At 38.7% G+C, this 11,565-nt stretch overlaps 1 pseudogene; it reads left to right on the top strand.

Annotated features, from left to right (window-relative positions):
- Gm14606 (predicted gene 14606) lies at positions 9,806 to 11,118 on the top strand (annotated as a pseudogene).
- The last annotated feature ends 447 nt before the right edge of the window (positions 11,119 to 11,565 follow it).

The following is an 11,565-nucleotide window of genomic DNA, read 5'->3' as shown; positions in this document are numbered from 1 at the left end:
CTTGAGCTCTTTACTTCTTGACACATTTTTTAAATTATTAGTGAGTTTTTCTGTTTCCCCAAGTTTGTAACTTTTTTTTTTGTTTCTGCTGTTGCAGATATCCAGCTTTAATCTGTGATATTCACATAGGATGGAAGATATATCAGTTTATTTGTACCAGTTGAGAATAGCTTTGTGTCCAAGCTTGAAGTCAATTTTGGAGAAAAGTTTTATGAGCAACTGATAAGTTATATTATTTTGTGTTGGGGTAAAATGCTTTATAAACACCAATGAGATTAATTTATTTTACTATGATCTTTAGCTCCAACATTTCTATTTAATTTTTGTTTGATAACTTGTCTATTGGTGAGAGTAGGTACTTCAGTTAACCACTATTACTGTGACAGGGTTAATATGTGCTTTTACAGTCCAGTAGTATTCCTTTTATGACATTTCCCCCTTATATTTGCTACATAGATGCTTAGATTTGGAGCATCATTTTAATGGATTTTCTATGAGATTTCATTTTCAATCTTTTCTGATTAGTTTTGACTTGAAGTCTATTCTGCCAGAAGTTAAAGTGGTTATACTTGGTTGTTTCTTGAACCTATTTTCTGGGAATTTTTTTTTCATTGTTTAAACATGAGTTGGCAGTTATCCTTAATGATTGGCTGTATTTCATTAATATATTAACAATAAGGATATTGCTTTTTAATTCAGTCTGTTACTCTGAGTCTTTTTATTGATGATTTGAGGCCATTGATATTGACAGTTACCAATAAGTAGTGCGTTTTATTCTAATTATTTTATTGTTGAGAGGTTAAGTTATGTTAGTGCAAGGCTATTTTTTACTTATGTTTTATGGAGTGTGATTATCCTCTTTGGGATGAAGTTTTTTTTTTCTAGAATCTTCTGTAGAAATGGATTTATAGGTATTGCTTAAATTTGATTTTATTTGGTAAAATGTGTCTTCCTACATTTATATTGATTGAAAAATTTGCTGGGTATAAAAGTCTATGTTGGAGTCTATTGTCTCTTAAACTTTGTAGAGCATCTGTACAGGACCTTCTGCCTTTTAGATTCTCTATTGAAATGTTGGGTATTATTCTCATACATATGCCTTTATATAGTAATGGAACATTTTCCTTTGCAACTTAGTTCTATATATTTAGTGTTTTGATTTTTATGTGTCATGGGGAGTTTCTATCTGGTCCAACCTATTTTGGTGTTATTTATGCTTCCTATATTCTGATAGCCACCTCTTTCTTTAGGTTAGAAAATATTCTTTTATTATTATGTTGAAAATATTTTCTGTGCCTTTGACCCAGGCTACTTTCCCTTCCTCTATTTCCATTATTAATATATTTGGTCTTCTCACAGTGTCTAGAATTTCCTGGATGTTTTATGCTTTAATTATTTTTAGACTTAACATATTAATTGACCAACAACCCATTTCCTATCTTTTTATCACTGATTGGGATTCTCTCTTATATTTCTTGTATTCTGTTGGTGAGAATTGCCTCTGAGATTTCTATTTGAGTTTCTAAAATTTTCAATTCCATTTTCTCTCACTGTGTGTGTGTGTGTGTGTGTGTGTGTGTGTGTGTGAGAGAGAGAGAGAGAGAGAGTTTTACTTTAGTTTCTTGAACTTTTTTTCTATATTTCCATCCACTGTATGTTTTCATAGATTTTATTAATGTATTTAATATTATCCTCTTTACAGATCTCAAGAGTATTTATAATGTCTACTTTGTAGTTCTTTTAAATTAGTTTATTTTTGTTTTTCATTTATTTACATTTCAAGTGTTGTTCCCTTACCTGGTTTCCCTCCCTTTTTTGGAACCACCTATTCCATCCCCCATTCTCCTGATTCTATGAATGTGTTCCTCCACCCACTCACCCACTGACACCTCCCCACCCTCAATTACCCTACACAGGGGCATCTCTTGAGCCTTCATAGGACCAAGGACCTCTCCTCCCATTAATTCCTGACAAAGCCATTCTCGGCTACATATGTAGCTGGAGCCATGTGTACTACTTGGCTTAGTCCCTGGGAGCTCTGTGGGATCAGGTTGGTTGATACTGTTGTTCTTCCTATGGGGTTGCAAACCCCTTCAGCTCCGAACTTCAGTCCTTTCTCTAACTCCTCCATTGGGGACCTCACACTTAGTGCAATGGTTAGCTGCGATCATCTGATTCTGTATTTGTAAGAATTTTGCAGGGCCTCTAAGGAGACAACTGTATCACACTGCTTTCAACAAGTATTTCTTAGCATCTACAATAGTGTCTGAGTTTCATGACTGTATCTGGAATGAATCTCTTGTTGGGACAGTCTCTGGATGGCCTTTTCTTCAGTCTCTGCTCTGCATTTTTCTCCATATTTGTTCACGAATATATTGTTCTACTTTCTAAGAAGGTCTGAAGCACCCACACTTTGGTCTTTATACTTCTTGAGCTTCATGCAGTCTATGAATTATATCTTGGGTATTTGGACCTTTTGGTCTAACATCCAGTTATCAGTGTGTGAACACTATATGTGTTTTTTGGCATTGAGTTACCTCACTCAGGATGATATTTTCTAGTCCCATTCATTTACCTTTGAATTTCATGAATTTATCATTTTTAGTAGCTGAGTAGCACTCCATTATGTAAATGTACCACACTTTCTGTATCTATTCCTCTGATGAAGGACATCTGGGTTCTTTCTAGCTTCTGGCTATTATAAATAAGGCTGCTATGCACATAGTGGAGCATGTGTCTGTGGGGAATTGCAGGCTGGTCTCCAGTTGAGCTGAGGTCTGAACCTCGATGGTCATAATTCACCTACATGACACAGTAGGTGTTCCCTCATGCTCCTGGAACTCCAGCCCCTGCCTAAGGTACCACCTCCCACAGCCCCCACAAGAGAAGCATGGTCAGTATTCATGTAAGCAGTGACCCAAGCTTCTGCCCTTCAGGCTAAACTCCTCCCCAGTTACCTAGCAACAGTGAAGACCATAAAAAGAGGTGCTCAACCCACACCTCTCTCTCTTATTCCTTTCTCCTCTCAACTCTCTCTTCTCTCACTTCTCTCTCCTCTTCCTTTTCTCTTTGTCTACTTCTTTCCTCACTTCTCCCCCTCTCTCTCTCTCCCTCTCCCCCCTCTCTCTTTTCCTCCTTTCTACCTTCTCTCTTTCCCCTGCATTTCTATAATAAAGCTCTAAAACCATAGAATCTCTGCTCTGCTCCTTCAAGTTCTGCTGCGCACTCTGGCACTCTGGTCAGTGTTGGGAACTTCTTCCCTCTTCCCTCTCTCCCACAACCCTGGTGGCTTTAGCAAAGTAGCTCAGGAGGGGGGGTACCCAGGCAGGTCAGCCCCTTGACTACCCCCTGAAGAGTGGGATAGAGGAATGCTCACCCAGGGATGTGTAGATAGGGTAGATAGCAGCCCTCCTACTCCTGACTGACCAGAGAACAGGGAAACTCTGGTGGGGCATGGGCATATTTTTCCTTCTCTTCTTCCCCAGGGCCCCAGGACCCTGCCCCCTTTTTTATTTTGTTCCCAACATGTGTCCTTGTTATATGTTGGAGAATCTTTTGGGGATATACCCAGGAGCAGTATAGCTGGGTCCTCAGGTAACACTATGTCCAATTTTCTGAGGAACCACAAGACTGATTTCCGGAGTGGTTGTACCAGCTTGCAATCCCACCAGCAAAAGAGGAGTGTTCTCGTCTTTCTCCACATCGTTGCCAGCATCTGCTGTCACCTGAGTTTTGATCTTAGCCTTTCGGACTGGTGTGAGGAAGAATCTCAGGGCTGTTTTGATTTGCATTTCCTGTTGACTAAGGATGTTGAACATTTCTTTAGTTTCTTCTCAGCCCTTCAAGTTTCCTCAGTTTAGAATTGTCTAATTAGTTCAGTTCCCATTTTTTTAAATCTACTTTATACTTTTTTATTAGATATTTTCTTTATTTACATTTCAAATGTTATCCCCTTTCCTTGTTTCTCCTCTGAATATCCCAACCTATCCCCTTCCCCCTCCTCCTGCTTCCCAACCTACCCAATCCCATTCCCAGTCCTGGCATTCTACTATACAGGGGCATAGAACCTTCAAAGGACCTAGGGCCTATCCTCTGATTGATGATCGACTAGGACACTCTCTGCTACATATACAGCTAAAGCCACATGTCCAACATGTGTATTCTTTGATTTGCAGTTTAGTTACAAGCTCTGGGGGTACTGGTTAGCTCATAATGTTGTTCCTCCTATGGGACTTCAGGCCCCTTCAGCTCCTTGTGTTCTCTAGCTCCTTCATTGGGGTTCTTGTGTTCCATCCAATGGATGATTGTGAGAATCCACTTCTGTATTTGCCAGTCACTGACAAAGGCCCTCAGGAGACAGCTGGATCACCACTCCTGGGCATATACCCAGAAGATATTCTAGCATGTAATAAGGACACATGCTCCACTATATTCATAGTAGCTGTATTTATAATAGCCAGAAGCTGGAAAGAACCCAGATGTCCCTCATGAGATGAATGGATACAGAAAATATGGTACTTTTACACAATGGTGTACTACTCAGCTATTAAAAACAATGAGTTTATGAAATTCTTAGACAAATGGATGGATCTGGAGGATTTTTTACCTTGAGTGAGGCAACCCAATCACAAAAGAACACACAAGATATACACTCACTGATAAGTGGATATTAGCCCAGAAGCTCAGAATCCTTCTTAGATGGGGGAACAAAATACCCATGGAAGGAGTTATAGAGGCAAAGTTCAAAGCAGAGACTGAAGGAACAAACATCCAGAGACTGTTCCCAATTTTTAATAGAGGTATTTGGTTCTCTGGAGTCTAATTTGTTGAGTTCTTTGTATATATTGGATATTAGCCCTCTATCAGATGTAGGATTGATAAAGGTCTTTTCCCAGTCTGCTGGTTGCCATTTTGTACTATTGACCATATCCTTAGGCTTACAGAAGCTTTGCAATTTTAGGAGGTCCCATTTGTCAGATTCTTGATCTTACACCACAAGCCATTGGTTCAGAAACTTTTTCCCTGTGCCTATGTGTTTGAGACTTTCCCCTACTTTCTCTTCTATTAGATTCACTTTATCTGGTTTTATGTGGAGGTCCTTGACCCAGAGTTTCAAGTATATTGCACTGCTTAAGGCCCTCTGTGCTAGTGTTGCTGTTGCCTGTTATACTTTTTAGGATGCTCTCATGGCTGTGAGTTGCCTGGTAGGGAATGTTTTTGAAATTATGTAAGATGTGGTCATTAGGGTTCCTGGAAAGCAAGTGGTTATACTATTTGTAGCTTTATCAAAAAAACAAGGATAGACTAGAAGGAGGGGGTATGCTCAGTTGATCCCCAGGAGAAAATAAACTTGGTGTGCCCTTTTGACTTGTATAGACTCTTGGGAATTGTGTTGGAGAGGAAGGCTTTGTCTTCTACAAAGCAGGATAAAAATGGATGATTCAATATGGCAGGCCAGAAAGACACTACAGTTTGCTTACCTGATATCTTGGCCAACAAGGTTGAAGGGTTTTATGGAAGTTCCTGTGCAAGTTGTCAACTGAAATAAAGGTTATAAACTGTATTATAATGGTAGCAACTTAACATCATCATGAAGAATAGAAATAAAAGTATAGTGTAAACAAAAGATGACCATATACAATCACCAAAACTTACCATCTGTATCCAATTTTTCCTCATATATTGAATGTGTGTGTGCGTCTGAATTATCACATTATATTTTCAATATTTAACATCATTTTATTTATCCATCACACTAAATATATACTATGCTTGCAATGCTACAGTATTCAAAAATTTTAAAATAATTACTATAACCAGTAAGGTTTTTTATTTCTTATTATTTCTTCTTGTTTGGAAGCATTCCTATTCGTGTGAACAGCATCATTTGACAGACTTTTAAAAGAACAAATCTGATGGGAATAAATTCTGTCAGATTTTATGGATTAGAAATGTCTATCATGTCATGTCTAAAAGATATTTTGCTGGACACAGTACTTATTCTTGACAGATTGTTTTATGTTTCCTATAGTATTTTGAAAATGCAGACAAATGGATATGGGCTCTAAAAGAAGATGTACAGATGATTGTTTCTCCAATTCTAAAACTATGATAGAATTTTTGCTTTGAATGGTAAATATGTACATAAAATATAAACTGAAAGTATAAGATTTAATATGAACCTTCATAGCTTTCATTTTGAATGTCTGCTCAAACCATCTAGATAGTCACTGAGTTGTACAGACTTTGTGTCTGGTTAATTTTGGTTTGTGGTACTTTATATATACAAAAGTTTCTTTTTTAACAATACTTAAAATAATTAAAAATTTTATATAACCCCATAGTTTTATGATTTGTGATCAGAATTCAGTGTTCAAATGATTCCAGTCAATTCATTTCCCCTGTAACCTTGACTTATTTGTATTAGGAGAGAACCATAATCCAAAGAAGAAGAAGACAATTTTTAAATTTAAATACATTTTGATCATATTTCCCCCTGTCCCATATAATATTTCAAATGAAGAAAGGAGAATTTTTAATAGGATGAACTGAAATTCTGTGACATGGGAAGGAAAGGTGAAATAATGAATGTGTGGAGAAATAATTAACATTGAAAACTTTTGTAGAAGCCATATGGAAACCTGCAATACATGCTGATTAAAAGAAAGTTCAAGTGGAATTAACTTATAATAGAGACAACCCCATAGACAACATGTGCTTCCAAATAAGCCTGCAGTGGCAGGCACTCTTTTGAAATTCTCATTCAATGAGATCTTATAGAACCCCATGCATCACAAGGTAGGATATTTGCCATGGTTATACTCTAAAACTGAATGGTAGGATCCAGTGAAGAATTCTTCACATAGCTAAGTCATAAATATGGAGAAAACAAGTGACTACAGCCTTGGAAGCTTCATTTTTTCCTGTTTAGTTTTCATAGTGGTGGAAGGTCTTAGACATGCAGCCAGAGTAAAAAGTAATCATAAGTTTCACCCAGCCCTGATCCCTGAATGCTATAGCAAAGGTATTTTCTGGTAAGATATGCCAAATGTTGCAATAGTGTTACAAATGATATGGGCTTCACAAACCACTGCCTGAGTAGATTTAAAGTGTGCTCAGTGAGATGAAATCCATACCTGCACACGTAGAACCTGTGGACAAACCTATTCCTACTGTTCTGCTAAATAGCCACAGTGTCAAAATGACTCCTAATGATTTATTTTTATACTCAAAGACCATTTCTAAATAATCATCAGAGACTGTTTAGTGTTATAGTTTATAGCTATTTACACAGAAGTATTCAAATGGAGAGAAGAATAGACTTCAGAGTGCACAAACTTAAATGGATGTCTATAACATACCCTTCTCTCAAGGCCCAAGAATCTTCCTGGAAGAGAGGGCATAAAATCTGTCAAAGCCAAAGGTGATGTATGATTTCAAAAACTATTTTCTGGACACAATAGGGAAGATGGACATATAAAAACAACAACTCTCACAGCATGTGAAGACCTGTGCAACCTCTAGCCATATAAAATACCCAAACAGGAAGGGGTGAATGGTTGACAAGTAATCATAGTGTTATTGAGAACGTATTGACCATTGGTATAGGCTTGCAAAGGCAGAGTAAGTTTTATTTCTATATATTTTCTAAAAAGCATGTATTCTGCTAATTTTCCCCTCTTTATCTGTTCCTCTAGTGTGCCCAACTTTATACTTATATATTTATATATTGATTTGCATACTTATTTTCTCCCTCTCTTTACCTCTCATAAAAAGGAAAGAAAAGTAAAAGTAAGAATAAAAGCTCTCTTGAGTCATGCCTGAGCAGGCTTGGCTTACCTGGGAGTCAGACGTGGTCCTGGCTCACCATGCTCTTTACTATTACTTGGCTTTGCTGAGGAAGTGAATCATGGACTGCAAAATGGTGGACATCTTTGCTTTTCAGGCAGAAATCACTCAGGTCTTATCCCTTATCAACAATACTTTCTGTAGTGGATATTCCTGGTTGTCAACTTGACTATATTTGGAATGAACTACAATCCAGATTGGAAGGCTCACCAGTGGCTCTTATCTGGAGGCTTGGAGATAGAAGTTTCTGATCTGGATCTTGGTATGGAGATCTTGTGGCATAATGGCTATGGATACCAGAAGATTAAATCTCTGAGTTCAAGGTCATATGGGATTAAAGGTGTGGTAGAACACACCTTTAATCTGGGCTACACCTCCTGGAGACAATATAAGGACATCTGGGGAAGAAGTATGTGGATAGATCTCTCCAAATGGGCAAAGAATGTGAAGATATTTGTGTCCCATGTAAATGCTCACCAAAAGGTGACTTCAGCTTAAGAGGAGTTCAGTAATCAAGTGGATAAGATGACCTGTTCTGTGGACAGTCAGCCTCTCTCCCCAGCCATCCCTGTCATTGCTCAATGGGCACAAGAACAAAGTGGCTATGGTGGTCGAGATAGAGGTTATGCTTTGGCTCAGCAACACAGACTTCCACTCGCCAAGGCTGACCTGGCTACAGCTGCTGCTGAATGCCAGATCTGCCAACAGTAGAAACCAACACTGAGCCCCAGATATGGCACCATTCTTCGAGGTGACCAGCCAGCAACCTGGTGGCAAGTTGACTACATTGGACCACTTCCTTCGTGGAAAGGACAGTGTTTTGTTCTTACTGGAGTAGATACTTATTCTGGTTATGGGTTTGCCTTTCCTGCACGTAATGCCTCTGCTAAAACCACTATTCATGAACTGACAGAATCCCTTACCTATCGTCAAGGTATTCCACACAGTATTGCTTCTGACCCAGAAACTCATTTCACAGCCAGAGAAGTGCGACAGTGGGCCCACATCATGGACTTCACTGGTATTAATATGCTCCCCATCATCCTGAAGCAGCTGGTCTGATAGAAAGATGGAATGGCCTTTAGAAGACGCAGTTACAGTGCCAATTAGGTGGTAATATCATGAAAGGCTGGGGCAGAGTTCTTCAGAAGGCAGTATATGCTTTGAATCAGCGTTCCATATATGGTACAGTTTCCCCCATAGCCAGAATCCATTGGTCCAGGAATCAAGGGGTGCAAAAGGGAACAGTGCCACTCACTATCACTCCTAGTGACCCTCTAGGAAAAATTTTGCTTCCTGTCCCCATAACTCTAGGCTCTACAGGCCTAGAAGTTTGGCTCCAGAAGGGGGAGTGTTCCTACCAGGAGCTACAACAAATATTCCATTGAACTGGAAGCTCAGATTTCCCCCTGGTTATTTTGGGCTTAAATGCCCTTAAACCAATAGGCTAAAGAAGGAATAAAAGTGTTAGGAGGGGTGATAGATCCAGATTACCATGCGGAAATTGGATTACCTCTTCACATGGAGGTAAGCAAGATTATGTTTGAAATGTAGAAGATCCCTTAGGGTGTCTCTTAGTACTACCATGTCCTGTGATTAAAGTCAATGGGAAACTACAACAGCCTAATCCAAGCAGGGTGGCAAAGGACACAGATCCATCAGGAATGAAGGTATGGGTCAATCCTCCAGGAAAAGAGCCAAGACCTGCTGAGGTGCTTGCCGAAGGTGAAGGAAATACAGAATGGGTAATAGAGGAAGGTTGTTATAAATACCAATTAAGGCCTCATAACCAGTTGCAGAAATGAGGATTATAAAGTAATATGATTGCCTCTGTATTATTTTGCTAACAAATATATGTGTCTTTCTTCCAATTTCTTTAACATCAATTTGTATTTAAGTTGAGACACTAAAAGGATGTTCCCAAGGGACATTGCCCCATTGTAAATTTATAAATGTGAGAACAAGAATAACATCAAACTGTACATACAACATGTGTTTATAATGGACAGATGTAAGGAGCTGAAATTGTAGTACCTTACTTTTCTCCATAGTGTAGTAGACACTGAGGACCTGCCTCTGAAAATCTACTGAGAAGTGCTCCAGCATAGAAAGATCCCTAGGGTCATCCACAAAATACACTGAAAACTGCATTGTGCTCTTTTCTGAGTTGGCTGAAGACAAAGAAAACTATGAGAAATACTTCGAGGCATTTTTCCTCGAACATAAAGCTTAGAATCCATGAAGAATACAATAATTGTTGCTACCTCTCTGGGCTCCTTTGCTATCACTCTCTTTAGTCTGGAGATGAGAGGCTTTTCTGCTAAAGGATTTGTCTCACATGAAGGAGACACAGACATCTATGTACTATATCACAGGTGAGATCAAAGAGCTGATGGCCAACTTTGCCTTTGTGAAGTATGTGAGCACCTAGGGCTAGGAGGTGTTATATAGGACAGAACCTATTGACAAGTACTACATACAGCAGTTCAAGGGATTTGATAGAAACAACCTGGTCTCAGTGACTAAGGAGGGTCTGGAGCTACCAAAGGATGAGTAAGAGAAGAAAAAAATTGGGGAGAGCAAGGCAAATTTAGAGAATATTTGCAACCTCATGAAGGAGATCTTGGATAAGAAGGTTTCAAAAGTGACAATCTTCAGTAGCCTTGTATCTTCACCCTGCTACATTGTAAGAAGCACCTATGGCTAAACAGTATATATATAGTGGATCAGTAAGGCCCAAACATTGCAGGGCAACTCTTTAATGGGTTACATGATGGCCAAAGATCATTTAGAGATCAGTCCTCACTACTCCATTCTGGAGAACCTGCTGCAGAAGGCTGAAGCAGACAAAAATAGTAAAGCTGTCAAGAACCTGGTGGTGCTGCTGTTTGAAACTGCTCTGGTTTCTCACTTGAGGATCTCCAAACTGATTCCAACTGCCTCTACCACATGATTTCACTAGGCCTGGATATATTTACAAGTGAGATAACAGCAGAGAAGCCCAGTACTGCTGTCCCTGATGAGATTGTCTTGAGGGTGATGTGGATGCCTGTCACATGGAAGAAGTAGATTAAAGACCCCTCTGGGAAGCCTATTCCCCCTGTATACTTTCCCTGTTTCTGCCCTAGTAACGTATTGACATCTGGATCTCTGCCTATGTCTCGAAGAATTTCTTCTATCCTCTCCTGTGCCTTAAGACAGGAAAATCCCCTCCCACTTTCAAAGTACCAGGTTTGAGTATTGTATAATTTTTGTTTGTTTTAGTGTGTTCTAAAATTAAATGAATACAAAATAAAGAAGATGCCACTCATATATATATAAGTTAATTAATTAATTAGTTAGTTAGTTAGTTAGTTAGTTAGTTAGTTAGTTAGTTAGTTAGTTAAAATAGAGTCCATTTTGTGTTGGCGAACTACTCCTGGCCAGGGTCTACTGTATAACATGGTTGACATACTTAGCAGTACCCCAAAGAAAAATATTTTTTGTTTCCCAGCAAGTGACAATTAAAAATAACTTTTTGGTTTGGGTGGGATTTTTCTGTTTACTCCCCCTTTTTAGTGTTGGTAATTTTGCTGGCTTGAATCTGTGCCAATCTTGTATATGCTGTAATATATTTTGAGTTCATATTCATTGTATATGAATGATCCTATTTTCTCAGAGTCATCCATCACCTCCGGATCTTATAATCTTTCTGCCTCCTCTTCCACATAATTCCTG

This window comes from Mus musculus, chromosome X (genome assembly GCF_000001635.26).
Source record: "Mus musculus strain C57BL/6J chromosome X, GRCm38.p6 C57BL/6J".
Taxonomy (NCBI): Eukaryota; Metazoa; Chordata; class Mammalia; order Rodentia; family Muridae; genus Mus; species Mus musculus.
Note: the sequence above shows the minus strand (reverse complement) of the source record. Positions and strands in the feature narration are given on the sequence as shown.